The following is a 19112-nucleotide window of genomic DNA, read 5'->3' on the forward strand; positions in this document are numbered from 1 at the left end:
CCATTCAGGAGAAACTCACCCTTGTGATCCAATCACCTCCCACGAGGCCCCACCTCCAACACTGGGGATTATAATTCAACATGAGATTTGGGTGGGGGTCAGCATCCAAACTATATCAACATAATGCTTGATAATCATAATAAATGAGTATGTTACTGGTTTATGTATTTTTTATGCTATACTTTTAATCATTATTTTACAGTGTACTCTGTCTACTTAAAAAAAAAAAAAAGTTAACTGCAAAACAGCTTCAGGCAGGTCTGGCAGAAAGTATTCTGGAAAAGGCATTGTTATCATAGTAGATGACAACTCCATGCATGTTATTGCCCTTGAACACCTCCCAGTGGGACAAGACGTGGAGGTGGAAGACAATGATACTGATGATCCTGACCCTGTGTAGGCCTAGGCTAATGTGTGTGCTTGCGTCTTAGTTTTTTTTTTTTTTTAAAAGAGAAGCTTAAAAAGTAAAAATAACAAAATTTTAAAAAGAGAAAAAGGCATATAGAATAAGGATACAAGGAAAGAAAATATTTTTGTACAACTATACAATGTGTTTGTGTTTTAAGCTAAGAGTTATTAGAAGAGTCAAAAGTTCTTAAAAATCAAAATTTTATAAAGTTATAGTAAGCAAAGATTAATGTATTATTAAAGAAAAAATTTTTAAAATACACTTAGTGTAGCCTAAGTGTACAGTGTTTATAAAGTCTACAGCAGTGTACTATCATGTCCTAAGCCTTCACATTCACTCACCACTCACTCACTGACTCATCCAGAGCAACTTCTAGTCCTGCAAGCTCCGTTCACAGTAAGTTGCCCTATATAGATGTACCAGTTTTTATCTTTTATAATATATTTTTACTGTACCTTTTCTATGTTTAGATACATAAATACTTCCCATTGTGTTACAGTTGCCTACAGTATTCAGTACAGTCACTTGCTGCACAGGTTTGTAGCCTGTGAGCGATAGGCTATAGCATGTAACCTAAGTGTGTAGCAGGCTGTATCACTGAGTTTTGTGTCAAGTCACTCTACGATGTTTGCACAATGATGAAATCACCTAATGACACATTTCTTAGAACGTATCTCCATCATTAAGCAACATGTCATGTACTTAGCATCTGTTATGTCAGGGCCAAGCCCTGGACAACCTTTCAGAGATAATCTTCTTTCTCTCCCCAACTCTTTGCCTTATTGACCAGTCTACAGGTTTTCCTGGACTGCACTCATCTCCTCGACAGGGACTAATCTTGCTCTGAGCACCATCCTACTTGCTTGGAACACTAATGCCGTTTAAAACCAGTCCCCCCTTTACAGGGAGGACTGGTTATTTTGATCACCAACTAATGCACCTGTTCTTTTGATCACTAACAAAATACATTTCCCTTTTTATGTTTATTCACTTCTACTCCTACTAAAGGAATTCTTCCCTATAATTTTGACAGCTGGCTTTCTGTAGTCTATAGTTCTCATTTTGTTAATTGAAAAAAACAAGATTCAATACTTTGTTTGCAGGATACTACATGTTGTTAGAAGGTCAGAAAGATGAATAGGACATTAGTTTATTTTCTCAAGTCTGTTTTTATCTATTCAGAAGGAAAAGTAAAAGCTACGTGCACCCAAGGAACTACAAATAGAGACAAGAAATACAAGAGGTACAAATAACTAGGGCCAAAGGCCAAGTGTTATTTTGGCATAATATAAGGAAAAATCTTACAGCTTTCCAACAATGAACGGAGGTAATTTGGTATAGTGGAAAGAGCCTTTTTTTTTTTTCTTTGAGATAGGGTCTTGCTCTGTCACCCAGGCTAGAGTGTAGCGTGTCGCCCAGGCTAGAGTGTAGTGGCACAATCACAGCTCACTGCAACCTTGACCTTCCAGGCTTAATCGATCCTCCCACCTCAGCCTCATGAGTAGCTGGGACTACAGGTGCATACCACTATGCTGGACTAACTTTGTTTTGTTTTGTTTTGTTTTGTTTTTTGTTTTTGAGAGAGGGAGGGTCTCACCGTGTTGCCCAGGATTGTTGCAAACTCCTGGCCTCAAACCATCCTTCCACCTCGAGCTCCAGAAGTGCTGGGATTACAGGCATGAGCCACCACACGCAGCTGAAAAAGCCGTATTTTTAAAGTCTGACAGCCCTGGATAGATCTGTTAAATTAAATGTTGGCTGTTTAGTCTTACGCAGATTACTTAGCCTCTTTGAACCTCAGTTTTGTGTGTTTTTATTTCATTTGTAAATGGGGCTAAATAATACCTTCTTGAGTTGTTAAGACTAAATAAGATAATATTTAAAGTGACCAGTATAGTACTTAACACAGAGGAGTCATAAAGTAAATATGAGTTCCTGCCATTATTAAGAGATGAGATATGTCATGTTATCCAGAGAATTCACTTAGGCAGCTCTTCCACAAGCAGCAACATGACTTGACTCAAGTAATCTCAATCTAGTTTCTGGGTTCTTAGCTTTTTCGCTTCTGGACTTCAGGCCTTGTCAGAGCACCTAGAAGAGATCAAATTCAAGGGACTGACTCACTAAACTCTGAGGCTTATGTATGAACCAGAATATTTATTCTCACTAAGGGCTATTCATTTCCATTATTTGGAATTTTCAGTTTTCCCTACCAGGGCACCTCTTCTTCACATGAGTCAAGAAGCCAAATGTGTTGTGGTTTAAAGAGGTTTAAAATGAGAATAAATGGAGGTGGCTCATCTCCAGGAGCATTTCACTTACTAAGATGAAATATCTCATGTCTACAAAAACTGAAAGACCACTTTTCTAAAACAGAACATGTTTTTCTAAGTAAATGTAAAGTTTATATTCATTAGACTCAGGGTTTTTCTCCCTTAACAGCCTAGAATCTGATGAACATATATAGGTAACGGACTTTTCCCTTCTTAGATTCCATGCTATCTCCCGTCTTAATCCTGGTTTTCTTCAACCAGTGCATAATACTATTGATTAGATTTAAAGTTTCATTGGTACGATCTCATTCCTAGTACGTAGCCTTAAGATTATACCCAAGTCTCCAAGATTACCTTCTTCCTGAAACATGAGGTATGTATTTACTTCAGGGTATACCCAAGTCTCCAAGATTACCTTCTTCCTAAAACATGAGGTATGTATTTACTTCAGGGTTTGTCCTACATGTAACTATCTCATCCATTATGTGTGTTATTTTACTTGTTAAGTTTCAGTTTTAGAGGATTCTTGTGGGCAAGGGATGGACAATACTGTGTAGTGAAAATAGTTCCCATTCTCTCATTCCCAACAATGAATAATTTTCCAAAGCTCTTGTAATAAGTAGTATAAGGGGGCCAGGCACTGTGGCTCACACCTGTAATCCCAGTACTTTGGGAGGCTGAGGCGGGTGGATGGCTTGAGGTCAGGAGTTCATGACCATCCTGGGGAAGGGCAACATGGGGTAACTCCATGTCTCTACAAAAAATATAAAAATTAGCCGGGTGTGGTGGTGCACTCTTGTAATCCTAGCTACTCAGGAGGCTGAGGCAGGAGAACTGCTTGAACCCGGGAGGTGGAGGTTGCAGTGAGCCGAGATTGCACCACTGCACTCCAGCCTGGGTAATAGAGCAAGACTCTGTCTTTAAAAAAAAATAATAAAATAAAAAGAAAAGAAAAGAAATAGAAGAAATATAAAGATTAACTGATCATTCTATTAAAAAGTAAACTTATGCCTTGAGCTTGGAGTAGTATCGAATAATTTGTGAAGTGCCTTCCAACTGTTATATTTTGTGATTTTATAACCTCCTTTTATCTCCTATTTTTTGGCTCCACTATCTAGATCCATCATCTTCTCTCACATTCTATCCGGTTTTTTTTTTTCCAACTGATTTAGCATCCCATGTGGGTAGTGAGTTTACATTTTCTTTTGCTGAAGCATTTTCCACAGTGTCAAGTATGCCTTGTTTGAAATTCTGTGGTGGTGTCATCTACAAAAATTCTAACAAGCTGTTACTGACACAAACAGTATCCCTTTGAGAATAAATTGTAATCGTTCTTTATCCTGCTTATAATTTGATAATTTTTGCATTTGGGAATTTGTTTTCTTCTGAATTCTTTTTTTATATGTATGGAAAGCTTTTTCATGGCCCACATTTAATTAACTTATTATTATGTAATTATCTTATTTTTGTGATTATTTATGAAAATTATTTTCAAACAATGATTTTATTAGTACTCAGAGTGAGGAATATTCACTTTGCAGTTGTTCGTTCCACTGTCTTGCCAAAACTCCTTCCTTATTTTTTACTCTTTATTCATCAAGTAATGTAGAGCATTGTGTCTATTATTATATTTTAATCTGCATACTGTGAAATCCAGCTCAGCTCTGGTCAGTGTCAGATCCCATGTTTTTAACCATTCGTTGTATATCAGAAAAAAAAAGGAAAAAAAGAAAATAAGGCAGCCGTATATTCTTCATATGAAACATATTCTTAGACTACTCTGGTTACAGGATGTTACATTTTGGAAATATCCCTAGTAAATACCTTCATTAACGCCAACACTCCTGAGAACACAACTATAACATTTAATCCATGACTACTAAGTACAGTCAGCCTTAGCTTCTCAGGCTCTCATTCCAGACTCTTCCCGTACTCTCTACTTGTGAAGGCAGCCTTCAAGACGGCCTCCAATGACCTTCAACTCCTGATAGTCACACCTTGTTGGCTTACTACTAAAGAATAGAATGCTATAAGAAGTAATGAGATGTTAGGGTTTTATTATTATTATTATTATTATTATTATTATTATTTTGAGACAGTCTTGCTCTGTCGCCCAGGCTGGAGAGCAGTGATGGGATGTTGGCTCACCGCCAGCTCCCGGGTTCAAGCGATTCTCCTCCTACCTCAGCCTCCTGGGTGGCTTGGATTACAGATGCCCACCACCAAGCCCGACTAATTTTTGTATTTTTAATAGAGACGACATTTCACCATGTTAGCCAGGCTGGTTTTGAACTCCTGACCTCAGGTGATCTGCCCGCCTCAGCCTCCCAAAGCTGGGATTACAGATGTGAGCCACCACGCCTGGCCAAGATGTCAGTTTTGAGATTAGGTTATAAAAAGACTGTGGCTGGCCAGGCATGGGTGCCCATGCCTGTAATCTCAGTACTTTGGGAGACCAAGGCAGGAGGATCGCTTCAGCTCAGGAGTTCAAGACCACCCTGGGCAATGTGACAAGACTTTATCTCTACAAAAATTTTAAAATAGCTGGGAGTGGTGGTGTGTACCTGTGGTCTCAGCTACTCAGGAGGCTGAAGTGGGGTGGATCACTTGAGCCCAGGTGATCGAGGCTGCAGTGAGCTGTGTTTTTACCACCACACTCCAGCCTGGGCCACAGAATGAGACCTTGTCCATTTAAAAAAAAAAAAGCCTAGCTTCCATCTTGGGTGCTCTCTATTGCTCTGTCTTGGATCATTCACTCTCGGAGAAGCCAGCTGCCAAAGGCATTCCTTCAGAGAGGCCCACATGAATGGTAACAGGCACGAGTGAGCTTGGAAGCTGATCCTTTCCTAGTTGAGCCTTGATGACTGTAGCTGTAGCTGACACAACAGCAGCTTTTTGAAAGATCCTAAACCATAACTAACCAGCTAAGTCTTCCAGATTACTGTCCTACAGAAACTATGAGATAATAAATCTTCATTGTTTTAACTACCGAGTTTTGGGGTAATTTGTTGTATTACAATAGATAACTAATATACTGCCTGGGTTCCTCCTCCAGCCTGGCCTGTTTTATTTGAAACCTTCTAATCTTCCAAGTCCCTACTTTTTCCTCAGAATCCAGTCTAATTCCAGGATTGGATGGTTTTCATCTTGGATTAAGCCAGTGGCAAACTAACCTCTGGACCCCAGTGTCTTCACCTATAGAATGTGGGGATTTGTTGGGCTAAGTGATGTCCAGATTCCTTTTAGCCCTCAAGTTCTCTGCTTCTGCATTTCCCCAGGCTCTGTCTTCAATTTCATCAAAAGAATGAATATGAGAAATAATTGTTAGAATCAACCAAATTTTATTCACTCTGGGGATCTTGTTTACTAGACTGACTTGTACGGGGGGAAGGCAACAAGCAAATTAGGCTTATGGGACAGCAGAACTGCATCTGTCTTGCTGACTCTTCAAAATCTGTCTTCAGAATCTCAACTCTGGAATTTCCTTTTCTCATTCTCAATTGCCACTTTACCCAGGGCATACTGACCTCAGCCAGTTAAGGTGGCCCCAGGAAAATCAGAGGCAGAAGCACAATAGGGAGGAGCCTAGAGAGGCCCAGACTGAGGGTAGCAGAAAACTCAGCAAGCGAGATGGCAGACTTCTCAATCCAAGACTTGTGGAAATGGATGTTTGTGTATATTCCAGGCCCATTGGTTTGGATGCAGTTTGATCCCCGGCTCACCACTCCTGCCAGGACCCAGAAATCTTCAACTTGACATATCAGGGGGTCTCCTCTACTGCCTAAAGAGAGAGAGAGAGGAAGTTGGCCAGACAGTGCATAGGGCAAAGGGAAGGAGGTGAAACTCTTCAAGAGTTTAGCCAAGAACTGTGCGGTTAGGCCTGTCCAGACACTCCTGGGTTCACCCAGGGTCTCTGAAGATATGAGATGTGGAGGAAGCACAGTGGGGAAGGCAAGGCCTGTGAAAGGTGCCTGAGGGGTGGATTCTTACAGTACACTGATCCATCTGCCCCACTGGGAGCTTGGAGCAGATCATAGCTTCACTGATGATGAGCTCAACTCCGTGTAGCAAGCTTTCATTTTGATAGTAGTCACCGCATGTCTGGAGATCAATGAGGGACACTTTCACCTCCATCAGTGTATAAGAAGGCTTGATATCTGTAGGGCCAAAAAGAGTCAAAGCTGTCTTAATTAAAAAGTGATTTCTAGCTATGGATACAGATTTTGTGCCTTTGATTTTCAGAGAAGGCTCTGATTTCAAATATTCTGCCCTGTGTTAGATACCATCCTGATTTCTGGTTTGGGAAACCACCTAAAGGCTGAGCTCCCCGGCCCTGGACAAGGCTGTGGGCAGTTGGCTTCTGTTCATATAGCACAAATTAATAACAGAAAAATCTTATAATTTAGGAAAACCCAAAACAGTGAATGCAGAATTAAATTGTCTTCAGAATATATATTTATTTTTCCATAGAAATAAGGGGTAGATCTAGTAAGAAGAATTACCCAGAAATGAAGCTGTACTTTCCTAGCTAGTTTGACTCAGGAACCTTTGCTGAGTGGCCTTCCTTTCCTGAACACATCTTCATGTCTCTTTTCCCTATCCACCTACCCACACACACTCCACCCAGGTACAGAGAGAGAACTATATTACTTAGACTGCACAGAACTATCCTATCTCTAAATTCATTGTTCTGTCCTTTTTACTTTTAAGGTCTCAGCACTATTGCTAAACAAGAACAAAAGCTGGTATCAATAAGCAAAGAGATTATAGCAGAAGAAATATGGAAGAGGCAAAGGGTCACAGAGAATTTGAAGTCTGAAGCACCTCAGATTACTGCAGTATATCTGGTGCTCTAGGGCTAGGATAGAGAGCAGGCGGAGAGAATGTCAGTCGAAGAAGTAGAACACAGAAAATCTATGTATCTTCACGTCAGAATACTCCAGTATAGCCCCATCCAGTCACCCAGCAGGAGGTTGTATTCTTCAGGTGGACTTCAGACGAGGAAAGGCAGATGAGCAGGACAACGGGGCTAACAGAAACTGGGGAGGGCAGTTTTACCACCATCTAGTGATGGCACTAGATGTGTTTGCTTGGAAATCAGGGTGGGGGGATAATCTGGGACACATGTACTATCGTTTTGGAGTCTGCGCAACCAAAGATCTACCAATACACTGTATTTCCTGGCATCCTTAGACCTGAGAAGAGAAGCAGAAGAGATACCATGGGTTTCTTGTGACTCTGCCCTGGGTCATCATAGCAGAGCCCATTGTTCTGGATATGGCATTTTTCCTCTAGTTCTTCTGAGGCTTTCATTCCTTCAACAAGTATTGAGCATCTCCTGATAAATGAAATTAAAATAGACATGATCTGGCCCTCAGGGGGCTATAATTTTAAGGGGTGCGCGTGTGTGTGTGTGTGTGTGTGTTTGTGTATGTGTTTGTGTGTGTGTGTTGGGGCAGAGCAAGAGAAACAACAAACAAGTACAAAATTTACAATTGTGATAAATGTTATGAAGAAAACAAACAGAATTTTAAAGTAGAGAGTAAAGGAATCGGGGAGAGTCTTTGGATTGGATGGTCAGGAAAGGTCTTGTTGAAGAGGTAACCTTTCAACTGAGTCCCAAAAGGAAAAAGTCAGCCGTAAGAGTGATAAAAGCATTCCAGACAGGGAATAGAGTATGCAAGGCCTGTGAGAAAGAGCTTGGCAGTCTCCAGGAATTGAAAGAAAAACTGGAGAATGGGATGAGGTTGGAAAAGTGGGCACACACCTGGTGATTCATGGCTTGTAGGCCACAATGTGGCATTTGGGTTTTATTATAGGTGCCTGGGCAACCACTGGAGGTTTCGAAGCAGAGAGTGATATTATTTCACCCCTAACTTTAAAAAGTCACTTTTTGATGTGTATTGAAAGTAGTAAAACCTATTATACTGTTGCAGTGGTCCAGGGGTAGCTATGTTAGAGTCAAAGTATATTTTGGAAGTAAAACTGACAAGAATGGTACGTGCATTGGATGTGGAAGGTAAGAAAAAGAGAGATACAATATTTGTCTTGAGTAACTGGTTATATTGTTGAATGAAATGAGGAAGAGAGAGAGAAAAAGACTAGGGGACAGTGATGGTGATAAAATTACCTTTTCTGACCATGTTACCTTTGAGATGCCAAATGGAAGTGCATCAGGACTGGTGTTTGGGGCTAGAGATACAAGTATGAGTGTTATCAGCAAATATATGACATTTAAACCAAGGGAAATGGAGGAGGGTAGATAATGAGAAATTACTTAATGGGTACAATGTACATTATTTGGATGATGGATACCCTAAGAGCTCTGATGTCACCGCTATGCAGTCTAGGCATATAACAGAAATTACAGTTGTACTCCATAAATGCATACAAATAAAATAAAAATATTTTAAACTAAGAGGCACACTTTCTTTCAAAAAGAAAAAAAAAAGATGGATGAGTTAACTTAGGGATAGTGAAGAGGGCTCAGGATTGTGCATCTGAAGAGTGGTATGAGGTGCAGGCATGCTGTAAGGGAAGGAGCCCTTCCTGGGGGATGTCTCCTGGGTAGAGGCTTCGATTTGAGGAATGGGGTGGGAGAATGTAACTATTTTTAGGTAGTCATTTCAATCAAGATGATGTTACATTTGAAGAAGCCTAAAGTCTGAGAGTAGTTGCACTGAACTGAGAGCTGGAGTAGGAAATATTTGAACCCACTAATAACGCACAACAAGTGTATTGGGCAGTGCACGATAAGCCCCGCCCAGCCTCAGCTCAGGCGCTGCAGTCACCCAGGTGCCCTCATAGGTCTCCCTACAGCAGGGCCAGCACTCACCGGAAGCAGATCGCCACTGTCAGCACCCAGTCCTCTGAGATGAGGGTGGCTGAGCAGACATGAATCAAGCCCTGGCGGATGCTGACCTGCCAGGGCCACTGTCCCACACTAGCCTCCCAGCCTGAGTCAATGCCAGATGAGACTGGGCCAAGAAAACTTGGAGGGATGCAGCCTGGAATCCTGCCCCTCTGCCCTCACCCCTCCATGGTCATTTCCCAAACTCAGGTCCTCTTTCCTCTGTACACAGATTCCCTTCCCTCAGTCCCTCCAGGCATGCTGCCCCTGCCTGAGGTGTCTTACTTGACTTCAAGAGATTCTCTGGTTCATCCTTATCTGTCAGTTTTGGAAGTAGAACTGACAAGAATGGTATATACATTGGATGTGGAAGGTGAGCGGAAGTGAGATACAATATTTGTCTTGAGTAACTGGTTATATCGTTGAATGAAATGGGGAAGACCTTGTCTCACTCTGTTACCTGGGCTAGAAGTACAGTGGGATGATCATAGCTTACTGCAGCCTAGACCTCCTAGTGGGAGAATGGGGAATGTGGGAGGCACTCTTGATGAATTCTTGTTGCTACAGAGGGCGCTCACCCATGCCCTGTGCAGCCTTTCCTGGTCTGAAGCCCCTGTCCCTACCTAGAGCTTAACTCGCTCTGGGAGCTCACCCGAAATCCCCAGCAGAAGCAGCAGCGTGAATGCACAGCCAGCAGCGCCATGTCTCTGTTCTCAGGGCCAGCACTCCCTGCCCCCTGGACTCAGGATCCCAGGGAGAGGCCAGTGGAGAGCACCCAGAGAAGGGGGGGCAGGACCATCTCCTCTTAGATGGATTCCTCTCCTTCACCCCCTCCTCTCCTGTGGTCTTCACCCCCTGCCAGATCCTGAAGGGACCAGACTTCAGAAGTTCAGCTGCAGGACCCAAGGGAGGAACTGGGGGTGGGGGTGGGGTCTGTGGCGCCCCCTGCTGTCCTGGAAGAGCAGGGTGTCTGGGATTCAGCCTGAGGGTGGGTGATGGGAGGTAAGAAGGGAAGGTTGGAGGTGGGCATTGGAAGGGGCAGGGCTCGCTCAGTGCTTAGTGACCCGGGTGTTGAACAAATCTAAGTTAACACACTTCCCTCTGCCTAACCTGCAACATCTCAGGGACCTGCCCTGGTGCGCCCATTTAATTCCGCCCTGACCAAAGGTGAACCAATGGAGGGCAGATCCCTGAGTTGGGATCTCAAACGGCTGTGCCGACTGGCCACCCCAGGTCCTTGGCCTCTAGAATGGTTCTGACAGGACTGACAGGAGAAAATAAAGGGAAAATGAACCAGTCAGTTCTCTGACCAGTGTTTTCTGTTTTCTGTCTTTCCCTTTGTGCCTCAATCGTTACCTGCTCTTAACCTTCTTTAGGTAGCAAATATGTCTTAGGTCTTTGTTGTGTTAAAGGATATTGTGTTAAAATGTGGAACGGGATCTATAGGGAACTGCCTGTCTTCCAGGAGTTTACATCTAGTGGGAGAGAGGTGGAATAAGGAAATAACTCAGAAGGTTTTTACTTATAATTTATATCCTGTTCATTTGAAAAGGGGGACAAGGGGCTATGGAAACTAAACAAGGGACTGTGACATGGGACTATGACAGAGCATTTGTATATGTGGTACAGACTGTTCAGCCTCATTCCTGGCTCTCCGCAAGGACTGGCTTTGTTGTTGTTGTTGCTTTTGTTTTTTTTTTGTTGTTGTTTTTTGTTTGTTTTTGAGACAGGGTCTCACTCTGTTACGTAGGCTAGAAGTACAGTGGGATGATCATAGCATACTGCAGCCTAGACCTCCCAGCCTCAAGTGATCCTCCCTCCCCAGTCTATGGAGGAGCTGGGACTACAGGCATGCGCCACCATACCTGGCTTATTTTTTGTAGAGATAGGGTGTTGATATGTTGCCCAGGCTGTTCTCAAACTCCAGGACTCAAGCAATCCTCCCTCCCCAACCTCCCAAAGCATTAGGATTACAGCCATGAGCCACCGCACCCAGCCACGGTTAGTATTCTTAATAGCATGATGATGATGATGATGATTAATAACATAATAATGATGAAGAAGAAGAAATAGTTGTTGAGACAGTTTAATATTCCAAGCCCAGTACCTGGCACAGGACGACATCATGTGTATAGTAAAAATGAGCAGAGTTAGAAAGGCCATAGAAAAAATGGGGAAGATTGTACTTCCAAAAATCAAAGCTGGGATTATTATAATTATTACAATTAAAAGTTAACTGCTGGGCACGGTGGCTCACGCCTGTAATCCCAGAACTTTGGGAGGCCAAGGCAGGTGGATCACCTGAGGTCAGGAGTTTGAGACCAGCCTGGCCAACATAGTGAAACCCCGCCTCTACTAAAAATACAAAAATTAGCCAGGCATGGTGACCCGGTCCTGTAGTCCCAGCTACTTGGGAGGCTGAGGCAGGAGAATTGCTTGAATTCAGGAGGTGGAGGTTGCAGTGAGCCAAGATCATGCCATTGCAGTCCAGCCTGGCTGACAGAGCAAGACTTCATCTCAAAAAAAAAAAAAAAAAGAAAAGAAAAGAAATTAACTAGATTAACTAGGCCAGCCTGACTCTATGACTCATGCCTGTAATCTCAACACTTTGGGAGGCTGAGGCAGGCGGATCACTTGAAGCCACGAATTTGAGACCAGCCTCGCCAAAATGGCAAAACCCTGTCTCTACTAAGAAAACAAAAATTAGCTGGGGATGGTGGCACGTCATGCCTGTAACCCCAGCTACTTGGGAGGCCGAGGCAGGAGAATCGCTTGAACCCAGGAGGTAGAGGTTGCAGTGAGCTGAGATCAGCACCACGACACTCCAGCCTGGGCAACAGAGCAAGACTGTATCAAAATAATAATAATAATAATAATTAACTTAACTTGAAGCTTTCTAGAGGCCAAGTTAAAAAAAAAAAAGTGTGCCATACATCTTATGTCATCGGATAATAAGAACAAGTAAATACTCTTTAGTCAGGGGAAGAATTTTTCACCTTTGTAAAAAGCACATTGGTTAACATAATATACAGTTCTATAGGGGACTGAGAAACATTCCTCATTTTTTATATTGTCTCTCAGTGAATGTGAACACTATCATTTTGAATCATGATTAAGGCATTTCTGTGAAGAGTTAAACTAATTTAATTGAAGTATTTATATTTCTTGTTATGTAACTTGAAACAAAAGTGGAACCTAATAGAAGATGCTTCTTTCCTCTTTCAAATACAACTACCTCCAGCTGTGCTTTGGCAAGCCCCATGTTCTCTCAATGGCCTTTGGCCTTTCTCGACATTTTACATAAACTGAGGAATCTGACTTGTATTTCTGCACCTGTGGGAAGGATAGTTCCAGAGCCAAATAAAAGTATCAAAGATCTCAAGATGACAAGTCTCATATCCCCCTGTTTAGAAGAGAATGGATAAGGCCTCAGGGCAGAAAACAAAAATAATGTTAGCCATAATGCCCAGAAGTTTATATAATATTAAAGCATACAATTTATATAGAGACAATTACAAACTCTAGAGAGGGAAAGACAGTTTGAAATCTTTATTATAATTCAAGGTATCCTTTTGGTTTACAAAGTGACTGAATCTTCTAAGCATAAACTATTGTCTAAAAAAATGTTAATTCTAAATAGTTTAACATATGTGATCAGTTACAGAAGCCTGATGGTGTTTTACATTTGCCTGACATTTTCATTCACACAGAGGGTAAAGCATGTTTTCATTCCCTTTATAGATGAGGAAACTGAGGCCCTTGGAGGTTAAATGGCTTAACTAATTATACTGTGCAGTAACAAAGATGGGCGTTACTTCTGTTTTCTTGTCTGTAATCATATTCAAACCCAGATCTTCTGAGTCATCATCTGGTTGTCTTGCTACAGCAGCCTCTGAAGTCCAGGAAACCTCATTCGTTCGTCCAGCAATCATTTATTCAATACCCATGCCAGGGATTGTTTTCTAGAATAGAGGTAAGACAACATAGAAAAAACCCCTGTCCTCGTAGAGGTTGTATTGTAGTTGTAAGTCAGATCATGACAAGTGCTTTGTTTTTTGTTTGTTTTTGAGACGGAGTCTCGCTCTGTCACCCAGGCCAGAGTGCAGTGGCGCGATATCAGCTCACTGTAAGCTCCGCCTCCCGGATTCACGCCATTCTCCTGCCTCAGCCTCCCGAGTAGCTGGGACTATAGGTGCCCGCCACCACGCCCGGTTAATTTTTTGTAGTTTTAGTAGAGATGGGGTTTCACCGTTTTAGCCAGGGTGATCTTGGTCTCCTGACCTCATGATCCGCCCACCTCGGCCTTCCAAAGTGCTGAGATTACAGGCGTGAGCCACTGCGCCCAGTCAACAAGTGCTTTGTTTAATAACAGGCTTAGATACATAGAGATGCTGGAGTAGGGCATAACTTTTAAATAGGGTGGTCAGACAAGGCATCACTGAGGTGATTTCTGAGCAGAGACATGAGAGGTAAGAGAGGAAATGAGCCAGGTGGATAACTGAGGGGAGAGGGGTTGAAGCATGGAGAACAGCAGTACCAAGTCCCTGAGGCACGGGTGTGCTTGGGACATTTAGGAAACATTTTGACCAGAGCAAAGGAGTGAGTGAGGGGCTCCAGTGGTGAGAAATAGGTCAGCCAGGGAATGGAGACCAAATGATGTAGGCTTTTGCAGACTATTGTGAAGACTTTGGTTTTTATTCTTAGTAGTATGGGAAGATAGTTGATCTGACTTAAATTTTAAATGAATCAAACTGGCAAGTAGATTGATAATGGTCAGGGATAAAAGCAGGGAAACCAGGCAAAAAACTATTGCAGTAATCTGGGCAGGAGGTAGTGGTGGATTTGGAGACCAGAGATATAGAGAAGTGGTAAGAAGTGGCAGATTCCAGTTGCATTGTGAAGGTAGAACACACAGGACTTGCTGATAGATTGGATGTGATTGTGAGAAGAAGCCAGGAGTCAAGGATGACTCCAAGGTTTTTGGCCTGAGCCATTGGAAGAGTGAAAGTACTGTTTACTGAAATGGAGCACACTGTAGGAGGAGAAGGTTTCCGGAGGGTAAAGTGTTCATTGGTAGCATAAGTTTAAGATACTTGATCGATATCCAGCTGGAGATGTCCACTAGGCGGTTGAATATATAAATCTGGAATTTGGAGACTTGGCCCAAACTAGGGCTAGATAAGAGTGTCATCAGCATGTCATAGTATTTAAAGCCATGAGATGAGATAAGGTCCCCTAGGGAGTGAGTATAAATAAAGCGCACTGTGAATACTAAGGATTGAGCCCACCTAAGTTTCATGAGATGAGTAAGAACCAATAAGAGACTGAGAGGATAGCAGTGAGGTAGGCTGAGAACTGAGAGTAGCATCCTGGAAGCCGAATAGAGAAACTGTTTCGAGGAGGAAAGTGATAGGCTGCCAAATGCTGCAGATGGCTGAGAACTGACCATTGGATTTAGCATCATGGAACAGGCACAAGAGAGAATAAAAGGGGAGTGCTTTGAGATAGAAAAAGTAGTTTTGCTATAAAGGGAACAGAGAAACAGCTGGCAGAAGAGGCTGGGTGGCACAGTCTTTGTTCTTGTTGTTTTGTTTTAAGATGAGAGAAATTACATTTGTGTGCAAATTGAATGATCCAGCAAAGAGGAGGAAATTGATGACACAGGAAAGAAAGCAAATAGTGCTGCAGAGGTGTCCTTGAGCAGGGGACAGATCCCAACTCGCCAACTGGAAGGTGAGAATGCTTAGATTGGAACACAGGTGGATTTTCCTAAACAGGAGCAAAGGCAATGGGCACAGATGCGACTTGGCAGCAGGTGTGGTGGTGGAATTCCTCTGCTTATTGTTTCCTCAGTGAAGCATAGAAATTATCCATTGAGAACGAGGATGGGTATGGAGGTATTGAGGACTTATGGAGAAGTGTGCTAGTCATGTAGCAGTGTGGGAGATGAATGAACTAAGAAAATAATAGTGTGACTGCTGGGCAGCTGAAAGGATCCACTTGAATTTCAAGTGAAATTGGCATAGTTGTGTGTTCACCAGTGCTGCTCAGCAACATGGGTAGAGACATGGAGAGAGCAGAGGGTTGTCTGCAAGCAGGGTGAGGTTTTCAGAGGTAGGTATGATGAAGGGGGGACAGGGGAGTGATTACAATGAGAAATCGTGAACTTAAGCTGGAAAGGAGGAAAGTAAGGAATGAAGGGGGTGTAGAGAGTAAAGCGAGATAAAGTTAGTAGATGATAAATCCTGATGGAGTAGAAAAGTATTGGAACTGGCCTTCTTGCTGTAAGGAGTTCAAGAAAGAACAAATGGGCCAGGTGCAATGGCTCACACCTGTAATCCCAGCACTTTGGGAGGGCAAGGCTGGTAGATTGCTTGAGATCAGGAGTTCGAGACCAGTGTGACCAACATGGTGAAACCCCTGCCTCTACTAAAAATACAAAAATTAGCTGGGCATGGTGGTATGCACCTGTAATCCCAGCTATTCGGGAGGCTGAGGCAGGAGAATCGCTGTAACCCTGGAAGAAGAGGTTGCAGTAAGCCAAGATCACACCATTGTACTCCAGCCTGGGTGACAGAGCAAGACTCCTTCTCAGAGAGAGAGAGAGAGAGACAGAGAGAGAGAGAGAGAGGAGGGGAGGGGAGGGGAGGAGAGGAGAGAAGAGAAAAGAAGAGAAAGGAGAGGAAGGAGAGGAAAGGAAAGGAAGGGTTGGCAAGGTGGGATGCTTAAAATTGAGATTCTGGAAAGGGTGCAGCTATTGGTGATAACAAGGTCAGGAAGACAATGGAAGTAGTGCCTAAGGTCTGGTGAAAGATCATTTAATCCTAAAGGTAGGTTATGATGAAAAGGCAGTGAATGGAGGAGGGATAGGCGAGGGCTTCTCAGGAGTGTTCTGGGGTCTGTGCCCTCCCTCCCGCCAGAGCCCCTGAAACTTGAGACTGGAATGGATCCATCAGCGAACAGTCTTTGTTGACTGATCCTCAACCAACAATGTATCCAGCTAAACTGTGCGCCTTTTTGGGCCACAGGTTTCCATTTGATTCACGAAACCGTGCTGGGAGACCTTGTGTTAGGAATTGTGTACTGACAACCAAAGCAGAATGCTCTTTCTCTCCAGCAGACTGATGGAAAGAAATCTGAGAATTAATAACTGTTATTAAAATATTAATAGATCTGACTCCCTCTTCTTCTGGTGCCTGCTGGGCATAATATTTGGTTGGGTTTTTTCTTTACAATTACTAAAAAAATTTCAACAGCAGAGAAATGTATAAGGTAAAATATACTTACTTACCCTCTCCACTTCTAGCACTCATGGGTTGTTTGTGAGCATCATTCCAGATCGATCTCTCTCTCTCTCTCTCTCACTTTCTTTTTCTTCTCTTGCTGCCTAGATCCATATATATTTGTGTGGGGTCCATATACACATGTCTGTTTCATCATAGGAAAACATGTGAATATTCTATATATCATTCTACATGCAACTTAACTTTTTTCAAAGTCCTTCCATGCTACTACGTACCGACCTGATTACTGTTCTTTAAAATAGTTGCATAACATTCCACATACGGAAGTAACCTAACATTAAAATCATGCCTGTGTTGATGGACACTTATTTTTCTTTATTTTTTGCTATTATAAATTATGCTGCAGAATATATATTCTTTACCCCTCTTTTTGAGTACTTGTGCAATTGCTTTGACAAGAATTGCTTTGACGTGGAAGTATTAAAGAAAAGACAATGTGCATTTAAAAATCTGACCTCTATTGCCACATTATCCTCCAAACAGCTGGCATCTGTTCACATTGATGGAGAACATCCCTTTTCCCATGTGCTCGTTCACACTGATTATCTCTTCCCCCAACCCCTACATTTTGGCCAATTTGATGGGACCATCAGGAGAAAATATTTTCACCAGAGCATACGGCACCAATTTGGGAAGAATAACTGAAATTCAGGAATTAGAAAATAGGAATATATTTTATTCCTTTTTATATAGAGGATTGAATATTAATATTTCTCCAAAATTTAATTTAAGACTTGACTTGAGTAGATCTGGCCTTAACTAATTCCTTAAAGAGGAAAGTGATCAGGGGAAGAGATGGAGAGTAATGAAAGTTATCAAAGCATTAAAAAAGGTCAGATCTGATTTCTGTTCCTTTGTTCCTGAAAATTTTGTTTCTAAATCTTTTTTTTTTTTTTTTTTTTTGCAGGGAGTTAACAAAAATTGCAAATTTTGTGCTAAACCCTTATGAGGTATTGATTTCAGATTTCATATGAGTTTAATTCTAAGTTTATAGTGATTAAGTTGGAAAGAAGTTTTATGTCAATATTCAGATTTTTGGGATCCTTAAACTTTAACCTATTTTGGAAAGAAGGACCTGTAATAGTATATGTTTAATATATAATAGTACAGATTTAGAGTTAATGGCATTTTTCATTTGCTCGTGCTTATTCTATACAGAATCTTTTATTTATGATCTCCATCCAATTAAAATTCACATTTCTTATTGATCACTTGATAACTTTCTAATACTTCTTTCACAGAAACATTTGAAAACAAGTCTTAAGTATGAAATTAGAAGAGCCAATTATAATTCTTTTATTTAACTAAGAAAATATTTTTAAATATTGTGACTTTTATAGATGTAATCAATATATACCTAACATGAAGTGTATGGACAGACTCTGAATACCTGTGAGAGTATATGTGTGTTTTGAATACCTTTATTGTGAATTTATACTTGTCAGCACAATAATTACATACCCTTGAGTGTTTGATAGTTGGGCATTCATGTAAGTACACATCTGTTTAAATCTCAAAACAATCTTGCCATATGCACTTAAATGTTTTTGAGGCTCACTTTATGTCTTTGAGTAGAAGATGATAGAAAAGTAACAGATGGCCAACAAGGATATTGAGTTGACAAGAGAAGAACTTAACTTAGTTACTTTAGTTCCTGAATTTAAAAAAATTTAATCAGTGTAAATTCACTTTAAAGAAATCTTGGGAGTATGTTTCCATTGAAGTGTGCTGTTTGCATTTTGTTTTGTTTTGTTTTGTTTTTACAAGGGGATGCCAGGCAGGGAGGAGGGAAAGAAAGAGGCAAGAGGAAGAATAGGGACACCTATCTAGTGGTTGGTGGACCTGAAATTTGAACCCATGTCAATGGCTTCAAAGTCCATGTTCCTTCCACCTCTCCAAGAGTTTGCTTTCTGTTGACCTTTATCAGTGGAAGAATTTCTCAATGCTGAGAGTAATTTTTTCCAATACTTTTAGATCTAAAAATGCTACTGATTGGATTATTCGTGTTTGAACATGTAAAAATATTTTCTTGTTAAATTAAGTTTAATCTTATACTTAAAGTTCCCTGTTTTATGGAGAGAACTTTGAAGCAAGAATCAGAAATCAAATGACCCTAATGCTTCCTAATTAGAGAAATCTCTGTTCAGTGCAAACTAAAAATATATTGGCTGGTGTTCTAATCAGCTGTGCTTAATTCTAAGCCCTAAATTCTGAACACTATGGGTAAAACACTTTGTTCATTTCAGAAATAGCTAGACTTTTCCTAAACTCTCATT

The 19112-nt window shown here is 41.5% G+C and overlaps 1 protein-coding gene across 5 annotated transcripts in view; it reads left to right on the top strand.

Annotated features, from left to right (window-relative positions):
* Nucleotides 1-19112, top strand: part of SH3D19 (SH3 domain containing 19) — a 203526-nt gene that overhangs the window by 54749 nt on the left and 129665 nt on the right. The window contains exon 1 of one of the 5 annotated variants that reach the window (XM_031664238.1): nt 2043-3055. The exons of the other annotated variants lie outside the window; for them this stretch is intronic. The gene's annotated coding sequence lies outside the window, so the exon portion shown is untranslated. Of the gene's footprint in view, nt 1-2042; nt 3056-19112 lie in introns of those variants that run through there. 5 annotated transcript variants of the gene reach the window in all.

This window comes from Papio anubis, chromosome 3, assembly GCF_008728515.1.
Source record: "Papio anubis isolate 15944 chromosome 3, Panubis1.0, whole genome shotgun sequence".
Classification (NCBI taxonomy): domain Eukaryota; kingdom Metazoa; phylum Chordata; class Mammalia; order Primates; family Cercopithecidae; genus Papio; species Papio anubis.